This window comes from Lagopus muta, chromosome 4 (assembly GCF_023343835.1).
Source record: "Lagopus muta isolate bLagMut1 chromosome 4, bLagMut1 primary, whole genome shotgun sequence".
Taxonomy (NCBI): domain Eukaryota; kingdom Metazoa; phylum Chordata; class Aves; order Galliformes; family Phasianidae; genus Lagopus; species Lagopus muta.
In genome coordinates, this window is record NC_064436.1 from 51,382,209 (window position 1) to 51,393,036 (window position 10,828).

At 36.8% G+C, this 10,828-nt stretch overlaps 1 long non-coding RNA gene across 1 annotated transcript; it reads left to right on the forward strand.

Annotated features, from left to right (window-relative positions):
- The first annotated feature begins 213 nt into the window (after positions 1–213).
- Positions 214–4,912, forward strand: LOC125692598 (uncharacterized). The gene is made up of 3 exons (XR_007376776.1): positions 214–353; positions 3,045–3,100; positions 4,737–4,912. It is a non-coding gene; the product is annotated as an uncharacterized LOC125692598 (long non-coding RNA).
- Positions 4,913–10,828: the final 5,916 nt, after the last annotated feature.

Genomic DNA, 10,828 nt, shown 5'->3' on the forward strand with positions numbered 1-10,828 from the left:
CTAACACTGAAAGGTGAATCTTATGAAAATGAAGAACAGGTTTTTTTAGAACTTAAAAAAGAGTGCCAGGCGTGCATGATTCTTACGAAAGTATTTAAATATTAAAAAGTCAGAATCATTCATTTGACAGTGTCTGACCTTTAAGCTTATCTGTTCCTAAAATACATCTTACCTATCAACCAAAACTTTAATCACTTTCTCATTTCAGATATTGAAAGAAAGATTCCATTTAAATCCACTAAAGGTCATCTTTCTTTGAAATATAGATTACTCATCTGCACATTTTGAAGAAGCAAAGACTGGAGAATAAACTCAAGAGAAACAGCTCTCCCTCCTCACTGACAAAATACTGAGTAAGCAGTGAAAGGTTTAAACATAATTATGTAGAACTCACAGACACTGAACATTCCAGCCCAGAAATGACATGCAGTTAAAATATATATATTTCATATTGTGAAGAACTGTCTCTAAAATTGCATTTACATTTAATTATATTAAAAGTGAGATTTCTGCGCTTCTCCAAATATTTTTTGTAGAATATATATATTCTCTGAATATTTTTCTGAAGATTTTTCGTAAAGACAAACAATAACTTCTGTTAGACAATATTCTAAATGAATATTGGAAGAACTACCACTAATTTTTCCACATCTGGTAATCTGATGAGTAAATCTCTGAGTGCTTGATCTACATATTATGATTGGAGCATTAATCTGAAAGTGTATTGAACTTTAAGAAGTTGAATACTGATGCAGAAGAGAGTGTACTAATCTACAGTTAGAAATATTATGTACAATTGCTTTACTAAGTTCTTACATCCATGTTATGGGTTATTTGCATTCTTTTTCTTTTTTCCATTTACTTATTTATTGCCCACCATAATGTCCCTGTCCTCACTCAGCACCATGATCAGGCCTTGGAATTTCACTTTTGTCTATTTATCACCTTTTTTTCCCCTTGTCTTCTGGAGTGCACTTTATGGAGTTATAGAGCCTTTCTAACAGTGCTAAGAAATAATATAACAGTACAAGTGAGAAGACCGCAACATTTACTTATTAACTGAGTTTGGATGTAACAAAACAATCTTGTTTGAATATCAGCAGAAATGCATCAAGCAAGGACTTAGCCATTTAAAATACATCAGATACTGCTAGATCAATGAGAAACAGAACAAAATAAAACAAAAACAAGACAAATAAAAAAAAAACAACCATAAATTAGACAATTTTTCATATGATTTGTAGAGAAAATTTCCAATCCCCACCATTTTTCTAAATATTGAACTATGGAGTATGGACTATTTGTGGAAGGGTATCTAGTGCAAAATTTCAGATAAAGGATTATATTTCTAGAATTCGGAATGTCTCAGTCCCAGAGAATAAACATGCTTTTCTACTTTTCATATTGTACAAAGTGTTCTAGCTTTAAAATCTGTCAGGGATGACATGGTTACAACCTCAATAAAAGAGAGTATGCAAACTAAAAATCAAAATATAATAGTAAGAATATATACTAACATACAAATACACTAACATAAAAATTGAAATGATTAAAAGATAAAAATTAAATATATTTTTGATGTTTTTATGCAGATTTTTCCTATTTTTATGAGTTGTCCACTACTGAGTATGTGAGACCCTCTATAAACAGAGCTTCATGTTCACAAAACATGGTTTTCATGGGGGACTTCAACCATCCCGTTATCTGTTGGAAGGACAACATAACAAGATTCCAGAAATCAAAGAGATTGCTGGAATGTGCTCATGATAAGTTCCTCTATCAAGTGATACAGAAACCCACAAGGAAATGTGCTATGTTGGACCTTGTCCTCACCAGTGAGGAGAGGGTGGTGAGTAACATGCAAGCTTGCTACTCTGGACTTCCAGAGGGACCTAGAAAAGCTTGAACAGTGGGCCCTGGTGAACCTCACATGGTTCAACAAATCCAAATACAAGGTAGTGATTAATCGTAGTACTGGGGCATGAGAAAACTTCATGAGATTTATTTTAACAACTCTAACAATTATTGAAGAATGATTTTATCAATGTATTTTAACAATAGCATTCATTTTTATTGTGATACTACTTAAATTTTAAAAAATTATCCATGCATACACAAACTCTGAACTTACATGGAAATATAAATTAATAGGAGCTGCAGCCTTCATTCTTCTGTTCTACGCATTTATTTCCCTATCTAGTATTGGTAACATAACAGACAGATGATGTAGTTTCTTACTAATGGGTCAAGATATTTGTATGTAATATCAGTCTTAAAGATTAGTCCCCTATAAAATATAAATTGGCCGTGTGAAAAATTTAAAATGAGATGGAATAAAAATAAATCAAACAACTGGATAAGGCCCTGGGCAAGCTGATCTAACTGTAGATGTCCCTGTTCATTGCAGGGGAGTTAGACTAGATGGCCTTCAGAAGTCTCTTTCAACTTTAAAGATTCTCAGATTCTATGAAATAAGGATGGAATATTATATTCCATTATTTGAGTACAAAAAGCATCCAATTTATCAGTCATGAAGATAGTGACATAAAGCTGGCATATGCAACTTCATTTTTTTCATATTGTATCCTCTGAATGTCAAGCTGCACAAAACTGTATTTTTTAGCATGTTATTTTAATAGCATATGTAAATAAGAAAAAATATAAAATTTGAAAGCCTACATTACTTTTATCTTACAAATTATCGTATTTTTCATAATCCAAAATGCTTAAGAATTATGCAAATATTTAGGAAATAGAACCATTAAATTAGAAGAAAACAAATCTTTATCACACCATGGGGCTCATGAAGTTCACAGTATGTAGAATTCCTCTGCTAATACTGATACGTTTTGGAATACTAATACATATGGTAGACTGGTATTTTTGTTCATCACAGCAGGTGTATGAAAAAGTATTTTGCAATTTCGTTTGTAAAGTTTCTTTCTCTTCATATTACTGCTAAATTATTTCATCAACAGTTTATACTGCTTTAAATTTAAATAGTATAGTTGTTTAAAAATAAGAAATAATTTTTTCTTTCTTAGCAAAATGTGAAATCTTCTCGACTTCTGAAGAGTTTTCTGCAGTTAGAACTCATAAGGTATTCTGATTTTTAAAAGAAGCATATGAGCTACAATAAGGACCATCAGTTAATGTAATCTTTCTTGATTTCGGCAAAGCTTTCAATCTCAAACATAGGTAAATAAATGAAGCACACATGGGGCAGTCCCACAGAAAAATCTCTCATGCTTACTATGAGAAATGAGAACACTTACCTCCATCTTTGTCCCTCCACTAATAACCACAGAATAAATAGAGAAGAAATAGATGTTAGAAATCAGTGCAGTTACAGAGCTATGACCATATCAAAGAGACAAGGTAGCATAGCTCACATGGATGGAATGCTGCAATGAAAGAATGCAAGTTGTTTAGATCAAGTGCTACTTTTTTTGTGAGACAATAGTTGGAATGCGTGAAGTCCAGCTCTGGTATTTATCAGGAGCTGATCAAATGCTTATGTTTTAAGATTAGCGGTCAGATTAACAATTATACTGTAGAGGTCCTTATCAGAGCCCTACAGTTTCTTCTCCCTTCCCATCCAGGGCTCTTTGATTCACAATCTTAATAGCTGCAAAGTTCATCCTTCCAAGAAATGGTACCTGCATTGTGTTAGCCCAAAAATGAGGTATTCCTGGGTGGTCTGTTTCTTGGAATTATCTCCCATCTTAGAATTATTCAATCAGATAACCCACTAGAATAAGCATTCCTACATTCTCACATGCTCTCATTAATTATTGAGCTTGGTTGGCAGAACGCTCACTTCTTTTCTTTTGTTGCATCAGAACAGGTCCTTAACATGAAAGACCAGACAGTCCCCTTCTGCATACTCTTAATGTTTCATTTTTTTGAAATATTCACAGAATTTCACAGTTTTAATCTGAATTATTTTATAAAACCACACAAAAATTTGTCCTGCTCAGCCAGGGTCACCTAGAGCAGGTTGTCCAAGGCAACATCCAGTCAGTTTTTGTGTACAGCCAAGGATATGTATATATAACTATATGTATATATATATATGTATATATAACTACACTTAAATATTCCTGTTCTCACTTTTTTTTTTAATAGAAATATTCTAATAAAAATGTATTAAAGGGGAGTCCTTTAGAATGGAGTTTTAGTTAACAAAAAAGATATACCCAATAGACTAAAATGTATTTGTAATTACGTAGTAAAGTATAACTTTTTCAAAGATATAAATTTCCTTTTTACATCATACTCTGAAGCAGTGTTTGTAAATTCATATATAGAGAATCTTACTGTCCTTCTTTTCTGCTTTTCTCTTTTATTTATTTACGTATTTATTTATTTAGAGATAAGCAGTTTTTGAATTGGCAGTATATTTTTATAGTAATTGGAACTGAGCCATGAGATGAATAGTATGTATTAAGTCACTGCTCATTGCATTTCTATTATAAGCAGTGTGTAACCAAACTTTTGAAGGAATTAATTAGACCAATCCCAATAAAGAGAATGGGAAAAATCTCAGTATTGCATAGCTGTAAGACAACATGATTTTCACATCAGATAATATGTGAAGAATATAAAAAGTGCTAAAAAATGACTTTTTGGACAGCAGGTATCTTAGTTGCATTATCCCTTCTTGCTTGTATGAAAAACTCAATATTTTGGTCTATTTTTTATGATTGTAATGTAATTTTATAATTGTTGGCTAGGTCACACATGATCTTCTGTATTATCAAGAAAACAATAAGTGTGCATCAGCGTGTGCAGAGCTCTATTGAAATGTGTGGAACAACGACAGTCTACTCATCAATCAAACTATCCTGGAAGGTAGAGGTCTTTATTTCAACAAAATCATTAAAAACACTAAGTTGTGAGCTGAGTGAAAAGTTTTATTAAATGTAAGAAGGTACAATAGATTACTGAATGTAGCTTTGAGAAAATTAAAAGAATTTACTAAATAAGAGCAGAATTCTGACAGTGCTACCACTGAACAAGATGAAAATATTCACAAAATTATTGTGTTCTTCAACAGAATTTTTCATGTGTTGTTTATCTTTCATTTACAGATAACCCTAATCTAAAAATCAAATATTATTAAACATTTTTTTTCCCATAGAAAAATATGTACAGATAATCACAGAAAGATGAATAACAGTAGAGTAACTGAGCAGAAAACTAGGTTTGTTGACTTTCTTGCGAGAAATTCCTAGTTAGAAATATGTATGTAGTATATGGTACGTTTTGTATTTTTAACAACATTCAAATTATAAATTATGATATACAGGTGTATGATTCTCGATACACTTAAGTAAATTCAAAAAATGGCATGCATTAGTTACCTTTATATTTAATCTTCCCAACAGTATTCTAGTAATTTGATTAAGAACTACCTATGTCTTTACCATAGTGAACTTTCCTATTAGTCAAATAAAATAGTAAGTTGTAAAATTGATTTTATGTATCAAAAATACATACTAAAGATTAATTCAAATCCATGATAAATTTTTCTTTCATGGCTAAATCCTTCACATACTTGGGCACTTATTGCAATAGTTCTCTTTTTGTCACAGTCCATATTTAAAGTTTCATGTATTATTTTGGGGAGCAGCACTTTATGTAATGGTGGGGCTGGACTGTAGGGAGCTGGTGATGATGTGGTTGAGAGACTGTGGCTTAGGATTAAGGACAAGAAAAGAAAGGGAATGTCACTGTGGGAGTCTACTATAAACCACACAAGTAGGATGATGACATCAAAAATTATTCTTTCAGAAGCTAAAAGATCTCTAGATCAATTGCCTTTGTCCTTATGAGGGACTTGAACTTGCCAGACTGGGAACACCATACAGTTGATGCAAACAGGTCCAGGATACTCCTAAAAGTCCTTGATGACAGCTTCCTGGTACAAGTACTTAGCGAGTAGATGAGTAAAGATTCCATCCCTGCTCTGTCTCTTGTGAACTGGAAAGATCTCCTGGGTTAAGTGAAAAGTGGTGGCTGTCCTGGCTATAGAGACCATGAAGAATTTAAAACCTTTGGTGGTAGAAGTGCCAAAAAACCTCAACCCTGGATATAGAGAGAGGTTTTAACCTGCTCAGGGAACAAGTTAGTAAGATGTCCTGGGAAACTACTTTTGAACGCATAAGGGTACATCAGTGCCAGTCACTATTTAAGTATTACCTCCTGAGAGGACAGGAACAAACCATTCCAAAACGCTGAATGTCAAACAGGGCATAATGCCAGCTTGGTTTTCTTCTAGAGCTTAGGCAGACAAAGAAAATCTGTGGCCTCTAAAAGCAAGGTTGGGCACCACAGGAGAACTACAGATATGCTGTTCATCTCTGTAGGGATAAAATTTGTATGGACAAAACTCAGAGTTGAGGCTGGTCAGTACTGTGGCGGGCAGAAAAAAATATCTTTTTAAATGCTAATGATAAAAACAGGACCAGGTAGTACACTGATCCATTATTTGATTAGAATTGTTACTTTATAAATATGGACATAGATAAAGCAAAAATGTTTGATATCTTCTTTGCCTGTCTTCAACAAAAGTGATGGGCTCTGGGATCCGAGCTGGCATGAGTTGGAGTACTGTGACTGAGGTAACAATCATTTCCAAGGCAAAGCTGAACTTGTGCTGGATTTGTTGCTTCACTTGGATGTATACAGATCCATGCAATCTGATGTGATTCAACCCAAGATACTCAGAGCTGCCCGATAATCATTGTGAGAACTCTCTCAATTACTTTGCAATGATCTTGGAAATCTGAGGAGGTCCAAGTTAACTGAAAGTTAGCAAATGCTGTTCCAGTTTTCGAGAAGGGCAAGAAAGAAGACCCTGGTAATTACTGGCCTGTCATTCTCACTACAGTGCCAGGTAAAATTATGGAAAAAGTTGTGGTGGGAGTTACTGAAAAGCACATGAAGGGCAATGTGGTCATTAGCCACAGTCAGTATGGGTTCACAAGGGGAAGGTGCTGTTTAACTAACTTAATCTTCTTTTATGACAAGGTCGTTCATTTAGTTGACCAAGGTTAAGCCAGCTGATGTTCTCTTTTTTGATTTCAGTAAAGCTTTCAGTGCTGTTTTTCACAATATCCTTCTGGACAAAATGTCCAGCATCAGTATTATAAATTACACTTCTGTTCATGTAAAGAACTAGTTGTAGAACGCAAGTGAATATTTTCCGAACTTTAACAAATGATGTTTATAAATTAGTTAATAATATAAATAGTTAATATAATAAATATTAAAGATAACTCTCTATGAGGTATGCATCCAGTTTAGCCAACTGTTATCACTTATGTCTGTATTTAGTAAAAATTGGAAAGAAGACAAATGTACTCAAGAAGAGCTATCTCAATTTCCTCAGATGTTTACCCTATAATAAAATAATGGGTATACTTTTTTTATCTTGATACTAATACAGATATCTTTTTATGACTGAAATTATTTTCTATTCTATTTTTGAACTTTGTAATTTATTTTTACTGCTATTAAATTGTAGTTTACACTATTATTATGCTCATACATGCAAAATCTCAGTATTCTGATTCTATAAAAATTGACTTTCACTGTCAATTTTTATCCTTAAATTAATAGCAATATTCTTGCCAAATGTTGTATTCTAAAATGAATCAGTTTGTTAGATTCTTGTTTTACACTCCTGCTAACATTTGTATATTTATCTCGAAAAGTTTAAATTATAAGTTTGTGGCTGCAGTTCCATTGAATCCTAATTCTGAGGAAACACATTAATTTTTAAACTCTCTTCATATGAGAAGGGCCATCTCTCTTCACCTGCTGGACTCAGTATTGACCTCTAGGGCACCACACTTATTAGTGAACTCCAAATAAACTTCGCAGCAAGTTCTCAATCCACCTCACTATCTGCACATTCAAGACATTTTTTGATAGTTTCTTCATGCGGGACAGTGTGAAAGGCCTTTATAAAGAACAGGAAGATTTAAAACTGAAAGGACTCTTGTTATTTTTCTTGCTCCATTGCCATCTACCCATTCATTAGGGTACTTTATGTTATCCTCACGCAACTCATGTATGTGGTTCAAGAAGGCATAAAATTATAGTTTTGACAGAGAAATGATGTCTATGTTATTTTTTATGTTATCGCAGAACTGAACTTGGCAAGGGACGTGAAAAACAATAAGAAAACCTTCTACAGGTACATTGCCCAGAAGAGACAGGCCAAAACGGGCGTACCTACTTTGGTAAATTTAAAAGGAGAACTGGCTTCAACAGATGAAGAGAAAGCCGAGGTGCTGAATGAGTTCTTCACCTCGGTCTTCACTGGTGGCCAGGATTCTAGTCTTTTTCACGTCCCTGAACCCTGCATCCCCAAACCTCTATGTGGGGACCGAGGAGATAAATCCCTCCCCACTGTAAGGGCAGAGCAAGTCCGAGAGTGCCTCCTTAGACTGAATGAATACAAGTCTATGGGGCCGGATGGCGTGCATCCCAGGGTCCTGAAGGAGCTGGCCGAGGTGGTTGCCGAGCCGCTCTCCATCATATTTGAGAAGTCGTGGCTGTCAGGTGAGGTCCCGGACGACTGGAGGAAGGGTCACGTCACTCCCATATACAAGAAGGGGAGCAGGGAGGACCCGGGGAACTACAGGCCGGTGAGTCTCACCTCCGTGCCTGGGAAGATCATGGAACAGATCCTCCTGGACAACATGCTCGGTCACATAAAGAATGAGCATGTGATCCGAGACAGCCAGCACGGCTTCACCAAAGGAAGGTCATGCCTAACTAATCTTGTGGCCTTCTATGATGGAGTGACGGCATTGGTGGACGAAGGGAAGGCGACTGATGTCATTTACCTGGACCTGAGCAAGGCCTTTGACATGGTCCCCCACCACATCCTCATCTCCAAATTGGAGGGAAGTGGATTTGATGGGTGGACGACCCGATGGATAAGCAATTGGTTGAAAGGCCGCAGACAGAGGGTGGTGGTCAATGGCTCTATGTCCAGGTGGAGGCCGGTAACAAGTGGTGTCCCCCAAGGGTCTGTCTTGGGACCGGTGCTCTTTAACATCTTTATTAATGACATCGATGAGGGAATTGAGTGCACCCTCAGCAAGTTTGCTGACGACACCAAGCTGAGTGGTGCGGTTGATACGGTGGAAGGAAGGGATGCCATTCAGAGGGACCTCGACGGGCTGGAGGGCTGGGCTCGGGTGAACCTGATGAGGTTCAACACGGCAAAGTGCAAGGTTTTGCATTTGGGCTGGAAGAACCCCAGGCACCTGTACAGGCTGGGAGGAGTGGTCCTTGAGAGCAGCTCGGCAGAGAAGGACCTGGGGGTCCTGATGGACGAGAGACTGAATATGAGCCAGCAGTGCGCTCTGGCAGCTCAAAAGGCAAATGGGATCCTGGGCTCCATCGGGAGAGGGGTGGCCAGCAGGGACAGGGAGGTGATTGTCCCTCTCTACACGGCTCTTGTGAGGCCCCATCTGGAGTACTGTGTCCAGGTGTGGAGCCCTCAGTACAAGAAAGACATAGAGATTTTGGAAAGGGTCCAGAGGAGGGCGACTAAGATGATCAAGGGGCTGGAGCACCTCCCCTATGAGGACAGGCTGAGGGAGTTGGGCTTGTTCAGCCTGGAGAAGAGAAGGCTGCGGGGTGACCTCATTGCAGCCTATCAATACCTGAAGGGAACCTACACCAAGGAGGGGAGTAAACTCTTCAAAAGGGCTGACAACAGCAGGACTAGGGGAAATGGTTTTAAGTTGAAGGAGGGAAGATTTAGGTTAGATGTTAGGGGGAAGTTCTTTACTAGGAGAGTGGTTAGGCCCTGGAACGGGCTGCCCAGGGAGGTTGTGGATGCCCCGTCCTTGGACGTGTTTAAGGCCAGGTTGGACGGGGTCCTGGGCAACCTGATCTGAATATGTATGTTGGTGGCCCTGCTAGGCAGGGGGGTTGGAACTACATGATCCTTGGGGTCCCTTCCAACCCGGGTGATTCTGTGATTCTGTGATTCTGTGATTTTAAGTTTCAGGCTGATACTCATGCAACTGTTGGATGTAAAGGGGAGTAATCTCAATACACCATATCTGTTTCCTCTGCTGTGTAAGTAAGCCTTGGTAAAACTCTTGAAGTTTGTGTTTTGTATAGATGGCAACAATCTCAAAACTGAATATTGATAGTGCTTCACTGAGTTCAGTAATGTCCTACTGCACTCTGAAGCACCTAATTATTAGTTTCTGTATAAGAACTTTTTATAAACCTCAAATTGTCTGACTTCATCTTACTGAAAGTACAATTCTATTCTGAACTATTTCTAACAACAGACTTAATTTAATTTATTTTTGACGGACATCTGTGCATATATGAACATGTACACTGGTACTTACTGAATTTTAAATGCCACAGTGTATTGTTTACACAAGCTAAAATATTTTGAGGAAAATATTTTCTACTTTTTAACTGTTTTTAAACTGCTTTAACTCTTTTAAATGTTGTGCATCTGTTATCATTTCAGAACATTTCGGTAGCAAGAGATTAAACTGTGAATACCTAAGGTTAGACATAAATTAGGTTGCAAATGCAATGTTCATCCAAGAAACATCCAAGTAGAGTTCAAGTTTCCATTTCTAATACTAGCAGGGAAACGGCAGCATATGCTAAAATTGTATTCTTTCAATTTCTCTTACAGGCATTACTTACAGGTCTAAAAAGAAATTTTCAACATGTGCCCAACATAATTCTAAGCAATCACTCTGTCAGGTAGCAAATTCCATGAAAGAGAAACGGGTGGGACTTCAAGACTGCAATACCCTTAATAATT